Here is a 14,676-nt window from a genome sequence, read left to right as displayed (position 1 = left end):
CAGTAGGTTAGAGATTGCCTTTCCTATCAAGGACTGATGTTAAAATATAGGCAAAGAGAAAGAAATATAGTGGTCCTAAATGAAAGACCAGCACTGGTAGTGTTTTTAGCAGAATCTAGAACAGAAGCTGGTGTTAGAAAAGGAATAATTATTAAAGCATATAAAATATTGCATGATAACTATAAGAATCAATCAGAGGAGGTTAGAAAGGATTGGAAAGAGAGACTGGATAAGCAATTTACAAAGAAACAATGAGGGGTTATATGCATGTCTCCCAAATATGCAACAAAGTCTAGAAGATTTAGGATCTCTGCTTGGACGTGTTTACATGGGCATTTTTATACCCCAGGTAGACTCCAAAGAATTTTTCCTCATGTAGACAGCAAATGCTGGAGGTGTGACAGAGAAGACAGTAATAACTGGGAACATATTTTCTGGGAGCGTAATGAGATGGAAGATTTTAAAGATTCCCTGCAGACTGTTCTGTCAGAGATACTGAATGAGCACATTTGTGTAACTAGGGACATGATTTTTTGAGCTATGATACAGAATTGGAATTGCCTAGATACACTAAGGCCTTGCTGATTCTAATTATGTATATGGCTGCCAAAAAAGCAATTACTAGAAAATGGAAATCAAAATCAAAACCAACTTTACTAGAAGTAGAAAATATAGTGACAGAGATAAAACAACTGGAATTGGGATCTTTAGAAAAGGGTACGGGCAAAACACATGGGAAAAATGGGAATTGTGGGAACAGTACATGCAGTGGAGGAACAGGTTTTAAAAGAAGGCAGGATTTGAATTAGCTATGTAATGTTTAACTGACAATGACTGGATAGACTATACGTGTCTAATATTTGCAACTACAATTATGTCAACATTGTAATATATAATGTATAATGTTTGCAATTGGAATTGTGATGATAAGGTTGTTTTAATTTATATAAGTGTAAGGTTGCTTATGTCATATGTGATAATTTAATAAAGGTGTTTCTTGTTTAAAAAATAAGAAAATAATTTAAAGAGAAAAAAAAAGAGTACAGCAATACCTAGGTGTTCTAATTTATTGATCAGTGTTTTTTGTATGACCCTATCAAATGTTGAAGTTAAATCTATATCAATTACATCACAGCACAAATTTTCTTTTCATAATTGTTATTATATTGTTATAGAACAACATGTTACAGGAGATAATAGATCTATTTTCAATATATGCATGCTGATATATGGTTTCAAGTCCCAGCCTATCCAGTTATGACGATAACATATCCAATATTACATTCTCTAATATGGTTTGAGGTCTCAGCCTATCCATTTATGACAATAACTTATCCAATATTACCTTCTCTATTATTTTTCTACAACATGAAAGTAGACGTAAGGGTCTATATGACTCTGGGTTTGCCCTAGTCTACTTTCCCTTAAAGACAGGTTTAGTAAGTACATGTTTCCAATCTTGAGGTATCTCCTCATATTATATGACCTAGTAAATAATAGATGTAATTAATGGTACTGTAAGTTCTTAATGAAGTGTTCTCAGGTTATTATTACTAATTCTGTGTCCTCCCTGTGCTCTGTTTGGATCCAGTTTGCATAGTTATTTTTCAATATAATCTAATTTGATTTCAGTATCTGAGGTTACTTGGATGTCACTAGGATAACTTATCACCCCTTTTGTGGAGTCAAACTGTTTTGCATGACATTTTGCAAATATATCTATAATCTGTTGTGTCTGAGAATAAATTTTATAATTTACACACAGTTTATCAGTTTGTATGTCTTTACCGCCTCCATATCTATGTGTCATTTTTCTATTATGCTCAATATCTTTATATGAATTGTCTTCAATTTTTTTCTTGACCTTGAATCACACTGTATTTAATTTGTTTGTTCAGCTTGTTTATTTCAGTTTTCAAAGTTGTAGTTAAACCTCTTTTTCATTTCTGGTATTTTTTGTTTCTCACCCTAATCAAGTATCTCGTTATTATGGCAATATATCCTCATGCTGTGGGCCTAGATCCTGATGTTAAACAGTTTTTTTGATTTTATGCATTCAAATAATTTCTATTTCAAACTTTTCCACATTCCTTTTGCAGTTTTTCCACTGAATGCATCACTCCAGTTATTTTTACATTGTGACTGTTTTGTTTCATATAATCTGTTATTAATCTTCTGTGAATTGGTTTAGATTTCAATTTGGCAGAATTTATCTAGCAACAAATTAATCTTTATAACCCCATGATTACTGCACATCAACAGAACTAAAACTTGACATGAAGTAGCAATAATTTTTTTTAGGGACACCAACAATGTATAGTATGTTCCGTTCCCTTATAAATTCTTTTACACTCTGAAGCAATTGTTGTTCCTGAACATACATTGTGAATAATTTCCTTACTGATACTGTTGAATTGATATAATTCTAGTCTGTTTCTGGTAAATATAAGTCCCAAGACACTTTTATTCTTCCTGCCTGTGTTTCATGCAAGAAATGTATGAATTCCTCTAGGTCATCAGCACCTGTCTTTGGTGGTCTATACACTCCAACAATTGTTATTTATTCCAGGGTTGTCTTTATTGTCAGAATTACACAATCTATAGCATTGGGGTTATCACTGAACATGTAATAATCACAGGTCTCATAACTACCTTCAATTGCTATCGTAACACGCAGTTGGATTTTTTTTGTTAAAATGTTACAGTTAAAACATTTATACCCCGACAAAACTGATTTCCAGTCATTGTTCTTTAACCATGTTTCACAAATAATAACAAAATCAATCTTGTGGGAATGTAGCAAATTTTCCAATTAAAAAACTTTATTATTAATTCTCCTAGCATTAACTAACATTAGAGATACAGCAAATGTTGCTGTCTATGAACTGTTAATTTTTGACCTTGCAAAAGTCCTGCCTTGTGTTGTCAAATATTGTAAAATATCTGATGCAAAAATTATCTTCCTTGATCTTGACAAATGCACTCTATCCTGTCTGAACAAATGTGTGACCATAATTATGCTTGGATACTCTACACATTACCATTTTTTAAAACTGGGCATTTTTTTTTCATTTAAGTATTTACCCAAAAAATATTTTCATTCACGGTGATATGACTCTCCTTTCTATACCTAATTTGTGAAAAATATATCCTAACACCTGTATAAGCTATGCTATCCTAGATGGCTCTAAGCTCCCTAGAAACAGCAGAGAGTCCTTGCATATGAGATCATTTGTACTGACATGTATAAAAAACGTTCCATACTTCCTTACATTAAGGCATACTAAGGCCTGCTTCACATCCTCTATTTTTGCTCCTGGCAACCATAACACTACTCAATGTTTATTATCCTCTCTGCAAATGTAAGTATCAGCTCCAGCAATAATTTAATCTCCAATTAAAAGAATCTTTTCTGACCTGATCTAATTCAGTAATATATACTTTATCAGTTGTTACAAAGGAATGATCTTCATCATCATTAGTAGTCTTATTAATCCCACTGTTTTCACTGAGTATTACATTTCTCATCAAACTGGCTTTGTACATCCACAGCTTGAGCCATGTTGCCAACGTCTGTCTTTCTCATCTTTCTATTAACAGTAATGTTCTTCAGTCCTTCCACATTCAATTTTGTTTTTTTTTTTCCCTTTTCACCTACCCCTTGCCTCTTTTTTCTACCTTCTCTTTTGGAAAAATGAAGTCATTTTCTGTAGACTGATGGTTGTCTGAAAATGTTATCATTCCCTGTAGTCTGTGTGTTGCATAACAAAGCAGTATCCTTTTAAGTATGTATTCTTTTTGCTTTACAAACATCTTTCAGTTTATTTTTCTTCTTTGTTACTTGTTGTGAATTTTCTTCTCTTCTTTCTTTTGTTATTTCCTTCTATATGCTCTGAATTCTCAGGTTTTGCTTAATACTTGTATCCAGAAATTCAGAGTTGTCAGTGGCATTGTCTTATTTCATATTGGATGAGTGATCATTACAGACAATAGACACATCCTTTCCTAAATGCCTTCTATTTGCTCTTTGCCTAAAATTATTTATCTCATTAGTCCAGCCATTAATATAAATAACAACAGTTCTCCAAGCCATGCCAGTTGTACAAGTGCAATTGTCATTAGTAAGTCTAGTTTTACTAATAATAATGGTAAGCAAATCATCCAACTTTAGCATGAGGAAAACGGATCACCGGTTTTATAAGGTGTTACCTTTAAATGTACATAACATTTATTACACTGTACAAGTTATTTTTGCTTTAGCAAATCATAAATTGCAAACTCATTTAAGGAATCCATATTCAGCTGCAAATGAATAAAAAAATTCTAAAAGAATAATCAAAATCAGTTATCACAAAATTCAAAGAAAACTTAAATCAACATCTAAGAGAAAAATCACACAAACAATATACAACTTAATATTAAGTATGGTAAAGTTGTTTTTCTGATCATACAAGTTGTGGAAGTAACACAAAAGCTGGAATTCCTTCACACCATGCATGAATGTGCACAGTAGCTTCTGCTCACTGTCACTTGCAGTCACACCTCTTTTTAACAGTGAAGATCAATAAATCACAAACCAAGACATGATTGTTTAATTAAGATCTGGATTGCCCTCTCTGTAGTCTGTTAGACAGAATACTGACTTTAAGTGTCACTGAAAGAACTGAGCAGGTTGTATGTTGTTTTCTGTTAATAGTCGGGCTCTTTCTAAAGGCCACAACATGAGACTGCAACCACTCCCTGCTTGTGATGCCCAATTTCTGAAAAGATCTGCATACAGAACTGAATCTACCATCGTCATTATGACATTCACACTATGAATTCCTTCAGCAGTTGACCTTATGATCAGCACTATTACAATTCATTCATCCAATGCTGCTGAGTCGCATCTGACTCCTATTGTGACTCCATGAACAGCCACTGCAATCCACTGAATTTACTAAGCAAATTGGGAATGTAAGTGAGCAGATGGCCGAAATTAAGAGAAGTCACTGAATCTCCAAATGAAACTGGTGCCAAAATCATGGCCTGAAACTAAATGCCAAAAAATGCATTATTTTATCCTTTGGAAAGCCATCTATCTCAGGGAGCTACCACACGGACAATATGCCTCTAAGAGTTGAGGCAGTTGTTTGACATTTGGGAACTTTTGTGGACAGTGACCTAACTTTTAACCAACATGTGTCCATTGTTGCTAGAACGTTCTTCTGTATTTGCACAGCTATTAGATCTAAGGCTGTCAGCATCTCCCTTTACTCAGTTCTCATTAGGACAATCATTGAATATAATGCTCCCTTTGGCATCTATCTGTCCAGACATATGCAACAACTGGAATGTCCGCAATAATACTTTACTAAAAGGCTACAAGACCTAAACAACTTGTCCTATATGAACCAGGTCAAAGCCCTTTCACTATACTCAGTATCCTACAGACTGCTAAAAGATGACATATGTCTGGCATACAAGGCATCCTCCAATCCAATGCTGATGGATTTACTGCACTTCAGCAAGTCAAATGGCACTTGAAATAGTCTGCTTAGAGATCTAACTCTCTTCTGTAACATTAACAGAATGGTTTGGAGGGACAGGTATCTCTCATAGAGGATACCACTGCTCTGGAACAGACTCCCCAGCCACATAAAACAAAGTTCATCCCTGTCCATATTAAAGTGCAGCTTGGATCTATGGATGGGCAACATAAAATTTACCCCAGGACTGCCCTCGGTGTTGCTAATAAACAGAAGCAGCTCTTAAATGTCTTAGCCCATTCATGGGTCCTCCCAGATTATCTATGGCATGATCACAAGTATGCTCATTAGGGGTAATGTATAATTATCAACCATGGGATAGGTAAGGCCAATCTCTGACCAAATTGGGATAGGTTAATTCCAGCACAAAAAAGGGAAATTGGCTAGCTTTAAAATGGCCCACAAGGGCAGCTAGCCTAGTAATTATCTATAAACCAATGAGCCTATGTAGATGTGTTCTTGTGTGGCCATGACTACTTCTATAGTGATTATTAATTATAAGTAGTGGTGTTTATATAGTAATCTGTGGATATATAACTATACTTTCCTCTGTAAACTCTACCTGCCTCTTAATTTATGTACTTCAAGATGCCCTTGCCTTTTACTTTCATTGTGGTTAAAACCACACTAAGGCCACAACCCTCACACTTTCCATAACCCTGCCCATGCCCCACCCATGATGTCATCATCGCATAACACAAGGCGGAATACCTCCATTTTTCAGATTGTGATGCCTGTTTTATGCAGATTTACTATGCTTTTTTGCAAAAAAACAACATTGGAAAATGAGAACCACAATAACCTACATGGTAAATTTGAGCTGCTTAAAGAAAGAGTGAAAGGATATGAACAGTCCATTAAAGAAAGAAAGATTAATAAAATGAAACAAGATCAGCTGGACAAAGATGATCCTGGGAGAGTTACTAGGAGGCACAATAATAATAACAACAACAACAACAGGAGAACCAACAGCAGACAAGGTTTTAGTTATTACAGGGGATATAAGGGAAAGTATAACCATGCCAGCAGACCTCAACGGGATTTTCCCAGGGGAGATCTTCGCACAAAACCAGACAGGTGCACAATACAGGAACACCAGGAGACTGCCCCCCCCCAACATCTCATTCCCCACAATCCCAATCCCCTCTGGCTATCAACACTCCGCAGAAACCTTTGACATCACAGAAGGATCAGGACAGGAACATAAGCCACAGCAGCAACCAGAACCGACAGAGAGTTCTACAGGATGAATTACAGGACTACCAGGACAACCGGGACCACAGACAATCCAGCTACCAGGAGCAGCAGCACCTTCACAGAGACCAGTTTCTTCAGGAAGACCAATATCAACAGCACAGACATCAACCACCACACCAATACCAAAGCCAGCACCAGTACCAGAACACGAACAATGACCACCACCAGAGCCCCAGAGCTTGTCCCTCTTACCAGGTTCCCCCTACCACAACCACAGCGAGGAATACTACTACAACCCACTGAGATTCCAGAAAGCAGAGGAGGAATTCCAGAGGTCTCATACTCTATCCACGAACCCCCAGGGAGACAGGAGAACCAAACAGTGGACAAGGGTAAGGGAAACACAATACCTGGGCAATCCTGACTGAAACCCCAACTACAACCCAGGTCCCAGGCTCAGACGGAGGAACCAGCCACATTAACAGGTGCAATAACAACAATAACAGGTGCTCCACTTATCTGGAACCACTCTGTTAAACCACTTACTGAAGAGGAAATAAGTGTGTTGTCCAAGGACTTACTTTTGTACCAAGCTGCAGGAGTACTGATAGACCTTAAAATGTTTGTGAGGAAGCTCAACTTAAGGGTACAGTTTCATGGCAAAAGTAATGATATTGAAAATAAGCCTATTGAGGAAACTATAAAAAGGCCTAGCAGCTATTGTCAACCACTACATTAATCACTAGCTGAAGTGAAATGTGAGATGGATATCAGAAACTGCTTAAAAAACCTCCTAAGAAAAAACTTCATAACTTAACACAGGGAGAAAGAAAAGCATTGATTGAGCTAGGCAATGATAAATCCAGGCGTGTAATGAAGGCAGACAAGGGAGGAGGTATACTTGTGATGAGTTATTTACCATGGATGACATTAAAAGAGCATATGATTTATGGAACACTAATATCACCACATTATGGGAAGAAAAACGTATTACTGAAAATCTTTATAATTATTTATGGAGCCCATGCCCACGTTTACCTTACTTTTTTGGAATACCAAAGCCACACAAAAACAGAGAAGACCCATCTTATAGACTGGTGGTAGCAAGTGGTGGTTCCCTTACTGAAGCTACAGCCATTTACCTTGATTACTTGCTGAAACCTCTATCAGAAAAGAATAAGTCATACATAAGAGATTCAATGGATTTTCTGAGGAAAGTAAAAAAACATTACAGTGGAAGCTGACAGTATTTTATTAACTATTGATGTGGAATCCTTGTACATAGTGCTCCCTCAAAATTATTATATAACAGCAGCTATGGAGTCTTTTAAGAAACATAATCAAGGTACACAGGCACAACTGCAAAAGTTAAGCAAGCTCATTAATCATGTGCTGGACTTCAGTTTATTTACTTTCAATGGCAAACACTACAAACAAAAAACTGGTATAGCAATGGGGGCTGCCATGGCTCCCAGCATAGCTAACATAGCCCTGGGCAAATGGGAGGAGGACTTTGTGTTAAACAACACAGACTACATGCAGCATATCACATGCTATTTATGTTTTATTGATGACATCTTTATTGTGTGGGAAGGTGACACCTTGCAGCTTGGAGATTTTATCACTTACCTCAACCAAACAACCCTCTTCCTGACGTTTACCTCTTCCCATAGCTATACTTCAACCACTTTCTTAGATATGCAGATTTCCAAGGACACCAACAATAACAGAATCACCACTGATCTATTCATAAAACCAACAAGGGTTAACTTATTACTCCACAGTAAAAGTATACATCCTAGAAAAACCAAGTATAATGTAATGAAGTCCCAAGGCTATAGATTAGCTAGAATTACCACAGAAATGGAACCATTTTTGAGAAACCTGAACAACTTAGTGAATGATTTTCTAGTGAGGAGTTATGAAAGTCAGATGTTAAAAAACATCCTGGAACCCATTATAGAACTGAAAAGGACTGAAGCACCTTCACTCAACCTCCCCAGTAGAAGAATGTTAAGAAATTCCACAGAGAATAACAAATGCAAAAATAGCTGCATCCTGACATACACTTTGGATTATTACAGCATCAAAAATGTTCTTGAAGAAAACTGGGACATTGTCACAGGAAACCCTTTTCTGATTAACATCTTAGGTGAAGCCCCATCCTTTGTTTATAGGAAGACCAGGAACATTAGAAGTTTTGTTGAATTTAAACATAGACCATATGAGAGAAGCACTAAAAGATGTGAAACTAATTGTACATTCTGTATATTTATACAGCAAGGTGATAGTTTTCATTGCCCTTATTTAAAGAAAATAATTAAAACCAGTGCAAGGGGTGACTGTAACACTACAAAAGTAATTTACAGGGCACAGTGCAATGAATGTGATGCATTCTATGTGGGCAAGACTGTAAATAAACTCAAGCATAGGATTTCATGTCATCTGTCAGAAATCCGCTCTGGATGTAAAAATAATGCACTAGCCATACACCTTTCTCTTCATAAAAGAGACACAGGTTTTAAGTTCCAGATCCTAGATCGCATAGACATGGTGATCTTGAAGGAGACATCCCGAATATTCTGGAGAAACATGAACTCATGGGGCAATTAAAGCTGAACTCTTTTAGGAAGCCTGGACTAAACTACTACTGTTCAATTAAAAGTGCACTGGAACTTAGAAAATTGCCACATTGTTTACATGACTAATTTTATTTTATTTTATGACTAATTTTATTTTATTTTATTTTATTCCACCTGTTGGTTTTAAATACCATTTTAAATCAGTTGTAATTTAAGTGTATATTTTGTTTCCATCGTCATACATACATTTTTTCTTATTTTTATTTTTTCTGGTTCTTTTTTTCACTTTATTCAAAATTATACTAACTAATTTTACAATTATATATATTTTTATAGATAGTTTTTAGGGTTCTTGTACACAGACGTGAAGAAGTCTAGAAGGACGAAAGCGATCCTTGTTAACAATAGGTTATGAAAATAGAAATTGATTTTTACATGTATATATATATATATATATATATATATATATATATATATATATATATATTATTTTTTTTTTTTTGATTGCCAAACAGACTAAGGCTGATATATTTCCATCCATGTAGTATATTGTCTTGGATAAAAATCACAGACTTAATAATCTACTTAATAATCTGGTTAAATAAGAGGTACCACATCATTATAAATTTTATTTAAAGTACATAAGGGTTATATTATTATGACAGCTACTAAGTAGGGCAGGACCAGCCCGAATGTCACACTGATGGTGGAAGGGATGTGAATTTAACATGTGTACCAATAACACTTTGTTTTACAGCACAATAAACCACTCCCTTGCCTGATAAAAAGTATATATATATATATATATATATATATATATATATATATATATATATATATATATATATATATATATATTTAGAAAGCTTGTGAGGAAATTATTGCTCTATTTTTGTTTTAATTGGATCGCTTGTTGTGTACTTAATAAAGGATTTTCGACTGAAAACAGACTGCCTGCCTTGCTTGGATTACTTTCAAATACTTAGTAATGCTTTACAATTATATATTTTCGATTATTATTTTGTGTTTTGTTTTGTTTTGACTTAAGATGAGTTTAAGTTTGCTACTTCTACTACTATTGTCCGATCTGATTAATATACAGTGATTAACTAGAGATATATGGACTGAAAATCTTCCACACAGAGAAGTTTCTTACGCTGTTTTGTCTTACTTAGGTAAAGCATACAGGTATGTACCACCTGTTGCTTATATTGTGTGCTTGAGTTTATACTGTGTATACTGTTTATACTGTGAGTTTATATTGTATATCTGCCCCTCAGTATAGTCACTAGTAGGTGCACTGGCCACTAACAGATGCTGTTCGACATATAGGGTTGCTTAACATCTTGCAAAGTTACTGAACAATGTTGCTTATCATGCAAAGACCAGAGCATGCAGGCTTAGCATGAAGTGTATGTGCTTGTTAACGAATCCCTGGGTTAGAACAATGTAGGTAGCATTCCAATAAAAAGACAGGCAAATTCAATATATATGTGCAAATTATAAACAATACATTTGTACAGTCAGCATCAAATACCTGAGTAGCAAACTGGGAATATCATATTTTCTCCAAGTGTAAATAAATCAGTCAGCACAAGTAAATCACATTTTGATGTTAATCACTGATTTTGACACGTGTGGAGAGGAAGCACATAATCTCCCTTCAAAGAACAAAACAATAAATGAATTCAAAAAACATATACATGTTCATACTGGAAAGTAAAAAATAGCAATAAAAAATGGAAAGTTAGCAAACCATATAGAGTAATGCCATTTTTTCATCTTACCTTTAAACATCTATTGCAGAACCACCAGTTATTGGATATCCCACATTCTGCCTCTCAGTAGTCATCTTGGGATTATAGGTTCATAGGTTCATAGGTTCATACTAGGCTATCTGCCCAAGGGCATTTATAAGCCTAGCCCATAGTTATGTGGCTTTCGCCACCCCTTTAGTTTGAATAAAACTATGCCTATTATTTTGCTGTGCCTCTGTCAAGCAGTGACACTGAAGTAATCCCTGGGGTATATCTGCGATCTCCCATCCATTGGTCAAGATTCCTCTTGAACAAGGCCAGCGAGGTGCTCTGCCTCACATGTACCAGGATTTTGTTCCACAGCATAGGGAGTCTCTGGGTGATGAATCTGTCCCTCCAGCACGTTCTATTAATAACCGTGTCAAGGTTTAAGTCTCCCGCCCTTGTGGTTCTGAGGGATCTAGATTTTTTAAGGTGAAGCATATTTATCAAATCTGGGTTTGACATGGCCTTATATGTCAGGCACAGGTCACCTCTGAGCAAGCGGTATGAGACTGAATAGAGCTGGAGTTCTTTCAGTCGGGCAGCATAAGACATATTTTTGAGACCCTTTATCCTTTTGGTGAGGAACTTTTGGGGCCTTTCCAGCTGCTGCAGGTGTCGGGTCAGATACATTCTGAATGGGGCATTGTACTCAATCATAGGTCTAATGAGTGATGAGTACAGGGGGACGATGACCTCCCTTGATCTAGATGTGAATCCCTTCATGATCAGGTGGGCAATGTAGAAGGTTTTCCTAACTACTTTAGCAACATGAGTGTCAAACGAAGGCTACTGTCAACCTGGGTCCCCAGATCCCTGATGACTTCTTCTGTGCTCAGTGGATTGCCACCTATATGGTAGCTAGGGTAACCTTGTTTTTCCCAAGGGTATGACTATGCATTTCTTGGCGTTTAACTTTAGGCCATGGCTCTGGCACCAGTTATCCATTTCTGTGAGGCCCTTCTGAAGGATATCTGTGTCAGATGTGTTTTCGACTATGGCGCCCAGTTTGCAGTCATCTGCAAACTTTGTCAGCCATAACCCTCCTGTGTTTGCTTGTACTTCAGAAAAGTATATGCCGAACAAGAGTGGACCCAGGACTGAGCCCTGTGGGACACCACTTGTGACAGGCTTTGAGTCTGACATGGCTCCAGCAACTCTGACCCTGTGGGTTCTGTCACTTAGCCAGTTTGCAACCCATCTTGTGATGTATGGGTTTACATTCAAGCTGATGAGTTTTTCGATGATACCTGAATGGGGTATTGTATCGAAGGCCTTCGCCAGATCGAGGTAGGCTGTATGGACTGCCTTTCCCTCATCAATGGCCTTGGTGACTGTCTCGAAAAAGTCAACCAAGTTTAAAAGGCATGATCTGCCTTTGACAAAGCCAAACTGGGTTGGATCCAAAGTCTGCAAGTTCCCTATGTCTTTATTTATGAGTTCCATTATGATCCTCTCCATGACTTTGCAGATAAGGCTTGTCAAGCTAATGGGACGGTAATTTCCAGGGTCGGTGGAGGCACCGCCCTTGTGAAGTGGGACCACAGTCGCCGTACGCCACTCCTTGGGTATGTATCCTGAGGTGAGGCTAAGATTAAACAGCTGTCCTAACTGCGGGTTTAATTCCTCATTGAGTTCGTGGAGCACACAGCCGGAGACACCATCTGGTCCCATGGATGCTGTGTTTTTTGCCTTGGAGAGAGCAGTTCTCACCTGGGCGTTGGAGATGTTTGGGGGGCTACAATCCTCTCGTATAGATATCTCTCCTTTTGGGGTGAGGGGGGGGGAGAAGTTTGCACTGAACCTGTCAGCCAGTATGTTGGCAATGTGTGTAGGTTCAGTAATCTTCACATCATTTTGAACTAATTCTGAGCATATCTGGGAGTTTCCTCCTAGGTTTCTAACATAGCTAAAGAAGGCCTTATGATTGTCTTTTGAGTCCTTGGCGATTTTTCTCTCAAAATTTGCCTTGGATGATTTTATGAGAGCTCTTAGTTTTTCACTTATAATGATCAAAGGTGTCTTACCTTTCAAGGATTTTGCTCTGTCTTGTAGTAGCTTCCTCCTTTTGTTGTAGAGCTTGTTTATGGCTGGGGTCCACCAGACTGGATGCTTGCCTTTGGTACAAAGAGTCTTAGTTTTGTTTGGGATTGCCTGATCCATGCAGTCCTGCAGGTGCTGGTAGAAGGCATTTGTAAGTGATTCAGCGGTTTGAGTAATGTTTACCACTGGCTCAGGGGCCTTAAAGGAGACCACACTAGTTTTTAGAAGTGTGAAGTCGGCTTTTGAGAAGTTTTTCACTGTGGTCTTTTTTTATTTCAGGTGAGGGCGGGATGAGGACCTCCAGCGAGATTAGTTTATGATCTGATCTCACCAGTGAGGGGTATACTTCCGGTGTTGAACATTGTGATCCCATGTTCGTGATGATGAGATCAAGTATGTTTTCTCCTCTTGTGGGGATGGTGACTAGTTGTTCCATGGCATTTGAGTTTATGAACTCCAGGAACCTTTGGGCTAGAGTGTTTGGGCTTGAGTAGTGTTCCCAATCTATATTAGGGTAGTTGAAGTCACCTAGTATGATGGTGTTTGGAGATACATTTATCCCCTCCAATGTTTTCAGGAAGGCCATGTGAGGTTCCTGAGTTTGAGAGGGTGGCCTGTAACATGCTACTGTTTTCTCCTGGTGAGAGAAGGAGTGCAGTTACATTATTTCCAGGAGACTGCTCATCACCAGAAAGCTTAATAACTGCTTTATAGGTGACAGCTTGGAATCTGTGCTTATATTCTGATCCTGGTGAAAGTAGGAGCAGAGTGCATTGATTATTAACTCTTTTGGGTTGGAGAGTGAGTGTCTGTGCCTAACTTACCTGATTGGTCTGGTTGCTATTCCAGGCATCTACCAGAAAAAGGCTACAAGCCTGCAGACCCTTGCATCATCTAGGACAAGACTGTGGATCAACAAACAGGCCGTGGCCTGCTTCTCTTCTTGGGATTGGTGCTAACATTTTGCTTCTGGTGAGAGAAGAAGCAAAGAAGTATTGTATCCCAACAGACTGAAGCTGTGCTGAGACTAGCATTAGTAGTAGCCAAACAGTAGCCATTCATGCGACTCCCCTCTTTCATCATTCTTGCCAAGCTAATTCTTTATTTTCAGTAAGTCCTGCTTGATTTCTTCCTAACTTCAGAATATCTGCCTAAATACTTCATCTTTAAATTTTCAGGATCTACATATTAGTTTCCCCTCAAGTGTTTGGCAGTGCTCTGTACAGATTCAGACACCTTAAGTGACATGTTTCCTGTAAAGGGAATATATAAGGAAAGAGCTCCAGTACTCAGTAATAATGACCATCCCTCCTGGCATGTCTAAAGGTCAGTTCCTTGTGCTTTCTCCTATTAACCTGGTGAATGTAGGCATTCTGAGGCAATGTTGCAACTGCCTCATGTACACAGACAACCCTCTCCTCTTACCTCCCAACACTCAGACTTGTAATAGATGCATTTCTATATCCAAATTGGAAGCCATGAACTCTCAAGCCAAGACCGGAATAACTGGTCAAGAGGAGGTCAACA

This window comes from Protopterus annectens, chromosome 13.part0 (genome assembly GCF_019279795.1).
Source record: "Protopterus annectens isolate FY-2018-M chromosome 13.part0, PAN1.0, whole genome shotgun sequence".
Taxonomy (NCBI): domain Eukaryota; kingdom Metazoa; phylum Chordata; order Ceratodontiformes; family Protopteridae; genus Protopterus; species Protopterus annectens.
The sequence above is the reverse complement of the archived record's forward strand: the minus strand, read 5'-3'. Positions refer to the sequence as shown.